Source organism: Aegilops tauschii, chromosome 2 (assembly GCF_002575655.3).
Source record: "Aegilops tauschii subsp. strangulata cultivar AL8/78 chromosome 2, Aet v6.0, whole genome shotgun sequence".
NCBI classification, from domain to species: domain Eukaryota; kingdom Viridiplantae; phylum Streptophyta; class Magnoliopsida; order Poales; family Poaceae; genus Aegilops; species Aegilops tauschii.
The window spans coordinates 565,253,223-565,266,115 of record NC_053036.3 but is presented as its reverse complement, the minus strand read 5'-3'; positions in this window follow the sequence as shown (position 1 = coordinate 565,266,115).

Genomic DNA, 12,893 nt, shown 5'->3' with positions numbered 1-12,893 from the left:
TGCTACTTTATCGTTCAATCTTGAGTTTTGAATTGCCCATGGGTCTCATATCGAGCCAGCAACGAATAGTATATGTCTACTATCTAGTTCATCTGGGGTCTTCTATGTGGTTCATGTTGGGTGGGCAACAAACAATAGATGATCCATTGTCTATCTTTTTAAACTGAAGCTATAATCTACCTGCTATCATTAGTTTTGGATCCATCCACTTGTTTGCTACCATCAGTCTTGATTTTTGCATGCACCCCTTAGGCCTTACAAAAGCTAACTATTTTTTTATTATGCATGTCAGATATTGTACACAATCATACTGAACATGTAGAGAAAAAGAGAAGACCGTTGCATGCGAATATAATGTCATGCAGACGCCGCTCCATGGTGGGCGAAGTGCCCCCCTCCTGCATTTCCAGATTGTATTCCAGAGGAAGATAACTGTTCAGATGGAGATTCAGAAGGAGCCGACCACGCATGTTTACCACCTGAGGTGTTTGCTCTAACCTGGCATGCTGATGTTGGTCATATCATGTATATGGCGCCTTGCATTGCTTACATTATACATCTTATATGTCATCAGGTTAGTTTAGATTTTCTTTGTGTGAATGCCACCTGTTTGGTTTCTATATCATACTCCCACCATTCCTAAATATTTGTCTTTTTAGAGATTTCAACAAGTGACTACATACGGAACAAAATGAGTGAATCTACACTCTAAAATATGTCTATATACATCCGTATGTGGTAGTCCATTTGAAATCTCTAAAAAGACAAATATTTAGGAACGGAGGGAGTATATGGGAATTATGCAATGCCATCTTCTTTAGCCAGGCATCATATACGTGAATCATGCAATGCCATCCTGTTTAGCCAGTCATCGTATATGTGAATTGTATTGTGCCATATTTTTTCCATAATGTATTCCATTTGTCAACAATGTTTATACATTCATCTACTCTTCCTGTGCATCAACCATTTGAGTCGGTCATGGGAAAATCTGGAGTGAAAACAAGGTCTTCTGAGCAGTCAGTGCTACCTGTCGATGCAGATTTCTTGCTGGTTACAGATAGCTCCTCAGAGGAGGATTCGGAGAGAGATGACCAGCCGTATCCCCCCCCCCCTCCAAGGTGCATGCTCTAACTTGGCTGGGTTATATTGCTCATATCATGCATATGGTCTCTTGCATTGCCATGCCATCTGCTTAGATTAGACATGCTTTGTGTGAATGCCTCCTGTTTGCTTTCTATATCAGATATGTGAATTATGCAATGCCATGTTTTTCAGCCAGTTATCATATATGTGAATTATGCACCGCCATGGAGCCAGGCGTCATATATGTGAATTATCTCATGCCATCTTTTTTTTCATTACGTATTCCATTTGTCGACAATCTGTGTATATTGAACTACTCTTCATGTGTATCAGTCATTTGAGCCGGTTATGGAAAAATCTGGAGTGAAAACAAGGTCTTCAGAGCAGGCAATGGTACCTGTTGAAGCATATATCTCGATGGTTACAAGGAGCTCCTCAGAGGAGGATTCAGAGACAGATGACCAGTCCTATATCCCACCTGAGGTGTATGCTCTAAGTTGCAATGTTTATATTTCTCATATGATGCATATGGTGTCTTGCATTGCTTAGTTTAGACATCATATGCACAATATTGAATTCTATCTGCTTAGTTTAGAGATCATACATGCGAGTGCCAGCTGCTTAGTATATGAATTAATTATGTCAATTATATCATGCCATCCTGTATACTTAGACAACATGTATGTGAATTATTTCATCCCAACCTATTTTAGAAAGACATCATATAGTTTTGTCATGTCATCCTGTTTAGGTACTCATCATATGTTGAATTATGCCATTATATCCTGTTAAGTTATCCATCATATATCTGAAACTGTGTCATGCTATCCTGTTTAGTTAGGCATCATATATGTGAAATTGTGTCATGCTGTCCTGTTTGGTTAGACAACATATATGTGAATTACCTGTCTATCATACAATGTCTGTACGTTCAATTTCTTTTCTTGTTTATCATCCATTTGAATTGGAGGGGGTGATGGCAGTATCTAAGGGAGCAAAAACCCGTTCTTCACAAAAGACAGTGCTACCCGTCGATGCAGATAGAACCATGGTTGTACTGGCCCACAAACTAGCCCCACCACACATAATCGAGACTCTTCCAGATTGCACACTTACACCGTTGGGCAGAGAACCAGCTACAACCCATCTAACCGCAACCCCGGCGGATAGTAACCCACTTATAGTTGACAAAGCACCATGTCCACCACAGAGTACCCCCACACGAGCAGTTTGTAAAGCTACTGCAGTGCCCAAAGCACGAAGACCACCACAGCTAACCCAAACTCCACGTTTAAAGCAGAAGAGCAACTGTTCTCAGGTCAGATTCCGTAGCTATGGTCCATACTCCTTTGCTGTTGCATCACTGTATTTACTCATACCAACTACTTTCGAATTTGAAGGATCCAATTGAAACTCCAATGGCACAATAGGTATGTTTTAAACCTATTTGTTTAACTGGATTGCTGTTCTAACTTCTTGCTCTATGTTGATTTCAGTTTAAGTTGTATAAACAGTTATGTTCTCATGTGATGCACATTACAAGTGCTGCCAATGTTGTGTAGTTTCTCACACTTATATTCTGTCTATGCTGCTGTGTCTTAAAAATATATGAGTTGAACTGTGTCTCTATCTTGATTAGGGAACATAAACTAGAATGATATGGACAATACAGTGACCATAGTACATAGATATATGTTTGTTTTATGTTGTTATCCTGTCCACCTTACTACTGAACCGGTTTACCAAAATAAGTTTCGTATACTACAAGCTAAACCTGTGATGTGTCTGCTTGTTTCTCTTGTAGTATGCAAACAGAATATTGGAGAAGAGCACCCCACTATGCAATGGTAGAGAAAGTAATGCAGATAAGGTTCAAGATAGTGAGACAACCCTGTTGGTCTCCAAGAAAGGTGATAAAAACAATCTTGTAGACAGTGAGAAAACCCCACAGTCCTGCGTTAATGTAGTGTTCGAGTTACTGGCCAGTACCGCTGGCACAAGCTCTTCGAACTCACTGCCTGAATCACTTCGGCTTCTTCAGTCTCAGCTACAAGCTGAAAGGCATCAGTCAGCTGTGCTGCGGCAAGAAGCCGAAGGACTGAGGAAGTCCCTGCAGAATTCAGATGCGTACTTTATTGTGCAACAGCAAGCGCTGGAGGATTTAAGCGCCAAACAAGAGAAAGTTAATAAGCTTGCTAAGCATCTTGCCAGCATTATGGGTACCCAGGATATTGTTTCTTGAACTCTTCTGAAGTGGTTTCAGTTCTGGACTTGTTTTGCTGTGGCGTTTATATGCTGCTTTGTTCCCTATATTTGCACTGGTGGCGAACTTTGATGCCCAGTGGATGTAATATGTGTAATAGCCGTGATAGCCTAGCATAAGTTGCTTGCTTATTTATTTCCTTGTTGTCTTGTTTATTTGTTTGCTTATAGTCAGTGCAGTTCTTTTTCCGCGGTTTGCTAGTGGCTGCAATAACCCATTTTTTAAAACTAGGCCACAATAACCATGGGCTAATATTTACTGTAGTGACACTGGGCCTCCTACGGGCCGTAGAAACAGTGGGCCTTCTACGGGCCGTAGAAACAGTAGGCCTTCTACGGGCCGTAGAAACAATGGGCCTTCTACGGGCCGTAGAAACAATGGGCTTCTACAGGTCGTATCATCAATGGGCCTTATACGGGCCGTATGATCGATTGGCCAAACATGGGCCAATAACAGGCCGCATTATGGCCGTAAATGGGCTAGAGTTGGAATCGTCCGTTCATGGGCCGACCATAACGGGCCATCGTTAATAGGCCATATTTGATGACGCTATGAAAATGGCCCAACGTATTAACGGACCACAAACGGGCCGACTGTAACCACGGGCTGAATTTGGCCCACAAGTAGAAAATGAAAGTAACGGGCCGTAAGTAAACGAATGCTGGAAATGAGCCCAAGAATAAATGGGCTCTGAGAAGGCTGAAAGATAACATGGGCTGGAAACGGCCCAACGGAATAACAGGCCGTTAATGGGTATAAACTGATACACTGTTCATTACGGGCCAGTTTCACCACGGGCCGTTAATGGGTGTAAAGTGATACATTGTTCATTACGGGCCAGTTTCACCACGGGCCGTTAATAGGCCAAGAGTTACATAGGGCCTCATGGGCCGAAAGACATCATGGGCCATACATGGGCCAGAAGTGAAAACGGGCTGGAATCATATTGGATGGCCTAGATGACGCTACTGGGCCTAATTCGGATAGGGCGTAATGGGCCTTGGGTTAGCGGGCTGTAAATGGGCTATATGCGAACAGGCCGTTAACAGGCTTTCCATGGGCCGGCCCGCCACCTTTTGACCAAGTCAAACGGGCCGGCCTTTTCACAGGAATGGGCCTCTGTTGGGTCGTGCCACGTGTCGACGTATCATAGGCGTCTTCCGTCCAATGAGTGGATGACATCTGTCCCAACGATGAGCCGACACGTGTTTCCTCCAGCCAATGATGATTTTACACGTGGAAAATCCCCATTGGTCGGGGCTGTTAACGGATTATCGGATCCAAAACCCGACCCGATAGTTTAATGGCGTTCCGTTACGGTGGATGCCACGTGTCGGTCACCCTTGACGAAAGCACTTCTGTGACGCGCGATTTATCGTCATGGAAGTGGACACTTCCGTGATGATAATTTTGGCAATGTCATGGGACACTTCTACGACAGCACAGGTATGACTATCTTGATTCTGTCAGAAATTTGTCATGGATGTACATGCATGACAGAAAACGCGACCTACTGTGACAAACACGTATCATCACGGAAGTGTATTTTTTTGTAGTGAATCAAGTCTCGGGCAATAGAAGATTTCCTCACTGAGTCGATCGGACAACAGCAACCGACTCAGGTTCACTCGAAACATTGGACTATGTTCTTTGATGGGTCCAAGATGTTGAACGGTTCTGGCGCTGGAGTGGTCCTGGTATCCTCAAGAGGGGACAAACTCAGTTATGTCCTTCAGATTCACTTCGACTCCTCAAACAATGAAGCTGAGTATGAGGCACTTCTATATGGGTTGCGTATGGCCATCTCACTCGGCGTCCGTCGCCTGATGGTCTACAACAACTCAGATTTGGTGGTCAATCAGGTGATGAAGGAATGGGACATCAAGAGCCCTGCCATGACTGGTTATTGCAATGCAGTGAGAAAGTTAGAGAAGAAGTTTGAAGGGTTGGAGCTCCACCACATACCCCGACTCAAGAATCAAGCAGCTGATGATCTGGCGAAGATAGGCTCCGCTCAGAAACCTATTCCCAGTAATGTGTTCTTGGAGCATCTCCATACCCCATTAGTCCAAGAAGATCCCTTTACAGAAGAGCCCCCACAACCGATAAGTTCAACCAATTCGACTGAGATTGAAGTTCCAGCAGTAGTCGACTTGATCATGGAGGTTTTAGTGATCACTCCCGACTGGACGGTGCCATATATTGCATATCTGCTCAGGCAGGAGCTCCCAGAGGATGAAGATGAAGCCCGCCAGATCGTCCGCAGATCCAAAGCCTTCACGGTGATAGGTGGACAACTTTATAGAGAAAGTGTTACGGGAGTAGCTCAGCGTTGCATCTCTCGAGAAGAAGGTCGACTGATCTTAAATGAGATTCACTCGGGGACCTGTGGTCACCACGCGTTCTCTCGGACCATCATGGCCAAAGCATACCGAGCGGGATTTTACTGGCCGCGTGCGAATGAGATGGCTAAAGATATAGTCGACAAGTGCGAAGGCTGCCAGTTTTACTCAAACATGTCTCACAAGCATGCATCTGCCTTGAAGACTATTCCACTCATCTGGCCATTTGCAGTTTGGGGGTTGGACATGGTTGGACCTTTCAAGACCGGCAGAAGCGGCTTCACTCATTTGCTCGTAGCAGTCGACAAGTTCACCAAATGGTTCGAGGCCAAGCCTATCAAGAATCTTGACTCAAGCACTGCCAGTAGTTTCATCAGAGAGCTGATATTCCGATACGGAGTCCCCCATAGCATTATCACAGATAACGGCTCCAACTTTGATTCTGATGAGTTCAGAGCATTCTGCGCTTCCCAAGGCACTCGGGTCGATTATGCAGCCGTTGTGCACCCGCACTCGAATGGACAGGTAGAAAGAACGAATGGCTTGATCCTTCAAGGGCTGAAACCCCGATTGATGCGCGACCTCAAGCACACAGTTGGAGCTTGGGTGACTTAGTTGCCGTCTTTCCTATGGGGATTGAGAACGACTCCCAATCGGTCGACTGATTGAACCCCTTTCTTCATGGTATACGGTGCTGAAGCTGTGCTTCCGAGTGATTTGCTGCACAATGCCCCCCGAGTGGAACTCTTCTCAGAAGCTGAAGCTGAATAGGCACGCCAGGACGCAGTTGATCTCTTAGAGGAGGAACGAGAGATGGCTCTGATCCGGTCGACCATCTATCAACAAGACCTGCGTCGATTCCATGCCCGAAATGTTAGAGGTCGAGCATTTCAGGAAGGAGACCTTGTGCTCCGAGTGCACCAAAAACGGCCTCACAAGTTAGCTTTGGCCTAGGAAGGGCCCTTCATCATCACCAAGATGCTCCACAACGGGGTGTATCACCTTTGCGACATAGCCAAGAAAGAAGACGAGCCACGCTCGTGGAATGCGGATCTGCTCTACCGTTTTTATACCTAAACGCTCGGGTCGACGAGTTGTAATAAGAATCCTTCGGTTTGCTTATCAAAGACATGATTTTTGCAGTACCTCCATGATTGTTTTCACATAAGCATGTGTGTTCAAATCCCCTAGTGGGTGGCTTAGCCGCGAACCTGATTCGCCTAAGTTTCAAAAACACTCCGAGTGAAGAACGACCCTCTCACTCGGAGGCTTAGCTGCGAACTTGATTTGCCTAAGTTACAAAACGAACTCCGAGTGAAGATCTACTATCATTACTACACTTGTATCACCATCTCTTCGCCGAACTAGTGCACCTATACAATTTACCATTGTATTTGGTGTGTTGGGGACACAAGAGACTCTTTGTTATTTGGTTGCAGGGTTGTTCGAGAGAGACCATCTTCATCCTACGCCTCCCACGGATTGATAAACCTTAGGTAATCCACTTGAGGGAAAATTGCTACTGTCCTACAAAACTCTATGCTTGGAGGCCCAACACGAGTCTACAAGAATAAATTTGCGTAGTAGACATCACCCCTCGTAGTCTACAAGAATAAAGAAGGAAAACAATAACGCAAAGAGACAAGCAAAGATGCAAGATTTCCAAAGTTTCAACAAAGAGGCAATCAGATAAACTTCCAAAGAAAAAGCAAAAAGAGCGAAGAAATATTTTTGTTGTTTTCTCAAAGAACTTCAAAAGAAAAAAGGGAGAAAGAAATGTTTTGTGGTTTCTTGTAAAAGCAAACAAATAAACAGGAGAAACAATAAGAAGGAAAAGAACCATAAAGAACACAAAAGAAAGAGATCAAAAACCAAATGAAGCCAAACAAGAAGAACAAGAAATACATTTGGGTTTTCGATCTTTAAAAAAACACCTACTTCCTACTTCTAGTTTCATTGCCCAGTACTTCTTTGTCAACCTCTTCAGTTGAGACTCTGACTGCATCGAAGGTTAGGCGACTTTAGTATCTACTAGCGGCTTCTTTTGGTTCAATATCAACAGGTTTTGCTACTAATTTTTCTTGTACCGAGTGACCACTTTTTACACAACCAGGTACATCTCCATGGATCCTTGGTACTGGATGTATTTTCATATAACTTACGATTCTTCCAGTTTGTCAGCCATTCAACCTCCAGATTCTCATGTTCATGTTCTAATTAGAATCCTCACACGGATGCTCTACTTGGTGTTGGCCCTCGACGTTGTAATTCCCAGGCCTCTGGGTGCTTATCTGGCTTAACCTTCCCTTTGCTGCCACCGCCGCCAGTCTCCCTGCCTCGGTTACTTTGCTTACCTGCTCTTTTGGAATCATCATCATGGTCACTTGTGTGGATCTAGTCTCTCATCCTTAGTTCGACGTGGTCTTCTTGGATCTGTCTCTGGCGGTGTGTCTCTGGGCTGTCAGTTTGTCGACTTAGCAAACAGGTTAAGTTACATTATCCTCATAGCGAGATTGTGTCTCATCGTCCTTTTGATCTTGTTCACTTCGATGTTTCGGGTCCAGGTCCATTTGCCTCAAAAGGAGGACATCACTACTATATTATCTTTATAGATCATTTCTCTCGACACACATGGATATATCTTATGCTTTTCTTCTAGTGAGGTCTTATCTATCAGTAAGAAGTTTGCCGTCATGCTTCATACCTGGTTTTCCACTCCTATTTGTGTCTTCCATGCAGATTTTGCTTGCGAGTTTATCAATCATTTATTGCGCAGATTCCTTGCTAAGCAGGGCACACTTTCTCAGCTCTCTTGTCGTGGTGCTGATGCTCATAATTGTTTGCTAAGCATCGTCACCTTCTTGAGGCAACTTGTCATTGAAGATCAACGCATCTCTTCCACCTCACTTTTGGGTTGAGGTTGTGTTTGCATCCACCTACCTGATCAACAATCATCCTTCCTTGCTTTGCAGGGTGATATTCCTCTCGAGTGTCTTTTTGGTCGTTCTCATGGCTACTCAACGCTTCGTTTGTTTTGTTGCGTTTAATACGTTCTTCTTGCCCCTCAAACTGACTGCTTAGTATATTGAATGTGTCTTCTTAGGTCACTTTTCGGTTGAGCTTGTTTCTACATCCACCTACCTGATGAACAGTCAGCCTTCCTTGCTTTACAGGGTGATATTCCTCTCGAGTGTCTTTTTGGTCATTCTCATGGCTACACAACGTTTCGTTTGTTTTGTTGCGTTTAATATGTTCTTCTTGACCCTCAAATTGGCTGCTTAGTATATTGAATGTGTCTTCTTAGGTTACGCTCATGAGCACAAGGGCTATCAGTGATGGGATCGTATCGATCGGCAGATAAGCATTCCTCGGGGTGCGACTTTTGATGAGCCTCGTCCTTTCTATCCATGTCAATTCTCTCCTTCGGCCTCTCTCATTGAGGATATTTCTTTCTTGGCTTTTGCCGATACACCTATCACTCATGTATTGCCCTTGTCCATCCATTCCAATGTGTCTTCCTGTACGACTGTTGTAGACCCCACGTGATCGTCACCCGCGGCTTCCCAACCTCGTTCGTCCCCTAAGGCATCCCATGTGATTCATCCTCATCCTCTTCTTTACTGAACTAGTTGTCCACATCTCGTGAATTCTTCTTATGTGTCATCTTTCGATGAGCTATCTCCCTCGACTACTATGTCTCCTTCTGTTGACAGCGCACCACCTCCAGCTCAACCTACTTATGGCTTCTCCGCTCGCCCGCTTCCGCTTATTGATCGCTATGGGTATTCTAGCGTTTCTCTTCTCAATACGACCTATCGTGACGTCATGTTCATCCCGAACATCGACATGTGATGGCAGAGGAGATTGCTGTTATTGAACGCACTGACACGTGGGATCTCATTTTCCTTCCTCCCATGCTCATCCCATCACTTGTATATTGTAAGTAAGTCTGCAAGATTTAGACTCTAATGGTTCTCTTGCGTTAGAAAGCTCGTCTTGTGGCCCGTGGCTTTCAACATGAAGATGGCTATGACTACGATGAGACATTTGCTCATATGGCTCACATGACCACTCTTCACGCACTTCTCCTGTGATATTTGTTCGCCACTAGTCTGTCTCTTAGCTTGATGTCAAGAATGTCTTTCTTAATGGTGATTTGCATGAGAAAGTATACATGTAGCCACCACCTAGATATTTTTTCCTGATGGCACGATCTGCCGTATTTGTCGCTCTCTCTATGCCTTTAGCGTCTTGTGTCCGGTTTGAGTGTTTGTCTCAGCGATGACTACAACTAGTTTTTTGCCTAATGCTTATGATCTGCACTTTATAGCATCTTTCAGCTCAGGGTCAAACTTTGCTTCTATATGTTGATGACATGATCATCACTGCCAACAACTCTGAGTGCATTGCCTTTTTTGATGGTTCGTCTTAGTGAATTGTTTTTATGTCTAATATTGGTCCTCTTTGTTACTTCCTTGGAACTGAGGTTTATTCTACTTCTGATGGCTTCTTTATTTCCTAAGAGAATTCATTCAATATCTTCTTGCTCGTGCTGCTCTTAGTGATAGTCACTATTGACACTGCGATGGAGCTCAACGTCCACCTTTGTGCTTCTTACAATGAGCCTTTGTTTGATCTGACACGCTACCGTCATCTTGTTGGGAGTCTTGTATTTAGATGTCACTCGTCCACACATTGCATATCACGTTCTCATTCTAAGTCAGTTTGTCTCTGCTCCCACTTTAATCCACTTTGAGTCACCCCCCGGTTCTACAGTGTCTTTGTAGAACTACCTCTCACCAACTCTCTCTTATTCCTATGCACTAGTTCGCTCGTCCCTTCGTACTTACTGTGTTTTCTTGATGGTTTTCTCATTTCCTGGAAGACAAAGAAACAGATAGCGCTTTTCAATTTGAGTGCAAAGGCTGAGTTGTAAGCTATACCTCTGTTGACAACAGAGGTGACTATGTTACGATGTTTGTTTGAGGATTTTGATGTTTTTGTCACTAGACCTACTCCTCCCTTGTCAGACAGTACAAATGCTATCAATATTGTGCACGACCCTGAAAAGCATGAACTCACCAACCATAATGATGTTGATGCGTCCTATCACTCACGTATTGCCCTCTTCCATTCCAATGAGTCTTCTTGTACTACTGTCGTAGACCCCACGTCATCGTCACCTGCGGCTTCCCCACCTAGTTCATTCCCTAAGGCTTCCCCGATGATTCCCCCCAATCCTCTTCTTTACTGCACTAGTCATCTGCATCTTGCGGATTCTTCTAATGTGTCATCTTTCGATGAGCCATCTCCCTCGACTATTATATCTCCTTCTGTTGGCAATGCACCGCCTCTAACTCAACCTACTTATGGCTTTTGCGCTCGCCCACTTCCGCATATTGATCGCTATGGGTATTCTAGCATTGCTCTTCTCAATACGACATACCGTGACGCCATGCTCATCCGCATATTGATCGCTATGGGTGTTCTAGCATTGCTCTTCTCAATACGACATACCGTGACGCCATGCTCATCCCGAACGGCGACATGCGATGACAGAGGAGATTGCTGCTATTGAACGCACCGGCACGTGGTATCTCATTTCCCTTCCTCCCTATGCTCATCCCATCACTTGTATCTTGTAAGTGGGTCTACAAGATTTAGACTCTGATAGTTCTCTTGCGTAAGAAAGCTCGTCTTGTGACCCGTGGCTTTCAACAGGATCATGGCTATGACTAAGATGACACATTTGCTCGTATGGCCCACATGACCACTCTTCTCACACTTCTCACTGTGATATTTGTTCACCACTGATCTGTCTCTCAGCTTGATGTCAACAACTAGTGGACCCGTTGCGCCCAATGGTGCAGAGGCACGCTAAAGCCATGTCCGCAATGAAAAAAAATCCATGATTTAACCCTCTCTAATAGAAAACACGATAAATTGTTGTGTACAATAAGATGAATATACACATTTTAACTTGATAGTATAGAGTCATCTAAAACTAAATATATGTCTGAACACCACACCACGCACGCGCGCGCACACACACACACTGATTTGGTTGTAGAGTCCTAACGCAGAGATCCGCTGAATCCATATGCAAACTGTCAAAGCCTGCTGTCTTGCTCCCTCCATTATGCTCCAACTGACCAGAGATAAAAGCGTTCAGAGTTTTCCTTTTTCTTTTGCTCACCCTGCATTCTTGACCTAGCATCCTACCACCAGACGTGAAGATCAAGATCAAGATAAGTAGGAGTGACCTCGTTTCAGTATCATTCTAAAACTAAAAAGTACTTAAAGGCCATCAATCGAAAAGAACACAAAATTCTGAAGTACTGACCGAGGCATCTCTATGTAAATCTGGAAGAGAGACAAAAATCAAACACATCACAACATAAAACAGGATAGAGAAATTCATCCAAATCACAGACACGCTGGCTGTGCGTATGAGTCAAATGTATAAAGAATAAGACGAGAGGTCAACTAGCTACTATTTCAATGCACACAAAGCCGTATCTTGTAGAAATATACAAAATAGCCATAATTTCCAAATAAGATGGAGCATAATTCTAATAAATTATTCGATGTAAGCTTTGATTGCAAAACAAACAAAAATGTTATATCTACTGTTGTTTGAGGTTTCATAATTCGAGAAGAAAAACACTGTCTTTAACCAACATACAACAATATAACCATTTATCAAGGAATGAAAAATATGGGGGGTTCCTCTTGTAGCGCGCTCGTTCTGGCTCATCTTGGGAGATGAGCGAACACCTTGACTGTATGAACCATGGACACACACGGCAGCTGGCCTGGTTGCACCCCTCCGACCTGACGACATGCCTCGAGTACTCGCTCAGGGTGCCCCTGCTGGTCTGGTTCTGGACATGACTCAGGAAGAAGATGCCCGGCTGGTAGCATGCGCTGTCAGGGATCTTCAGGGTCGGGTCTTGAACATGAAGGGCCGGTTGGCCCAGCTATGCTAGGTCTTGAACGCCTGCAGCACCAAAGGTGAGTAATCCTCTCCGTTACTAAAAATGTGTTGAGGACTTGGGCAATAGTGTCATTCCTGCAGCAGAAAAGAAATGTCCAGCATATCTGCCACTACTTTTTCCTGGAGATGCCACCACCTATTGTGAATTTTAATATCAATGGACCAATACTCATTTCAAACTGCAAAAATAGAATGCCGACAGAGG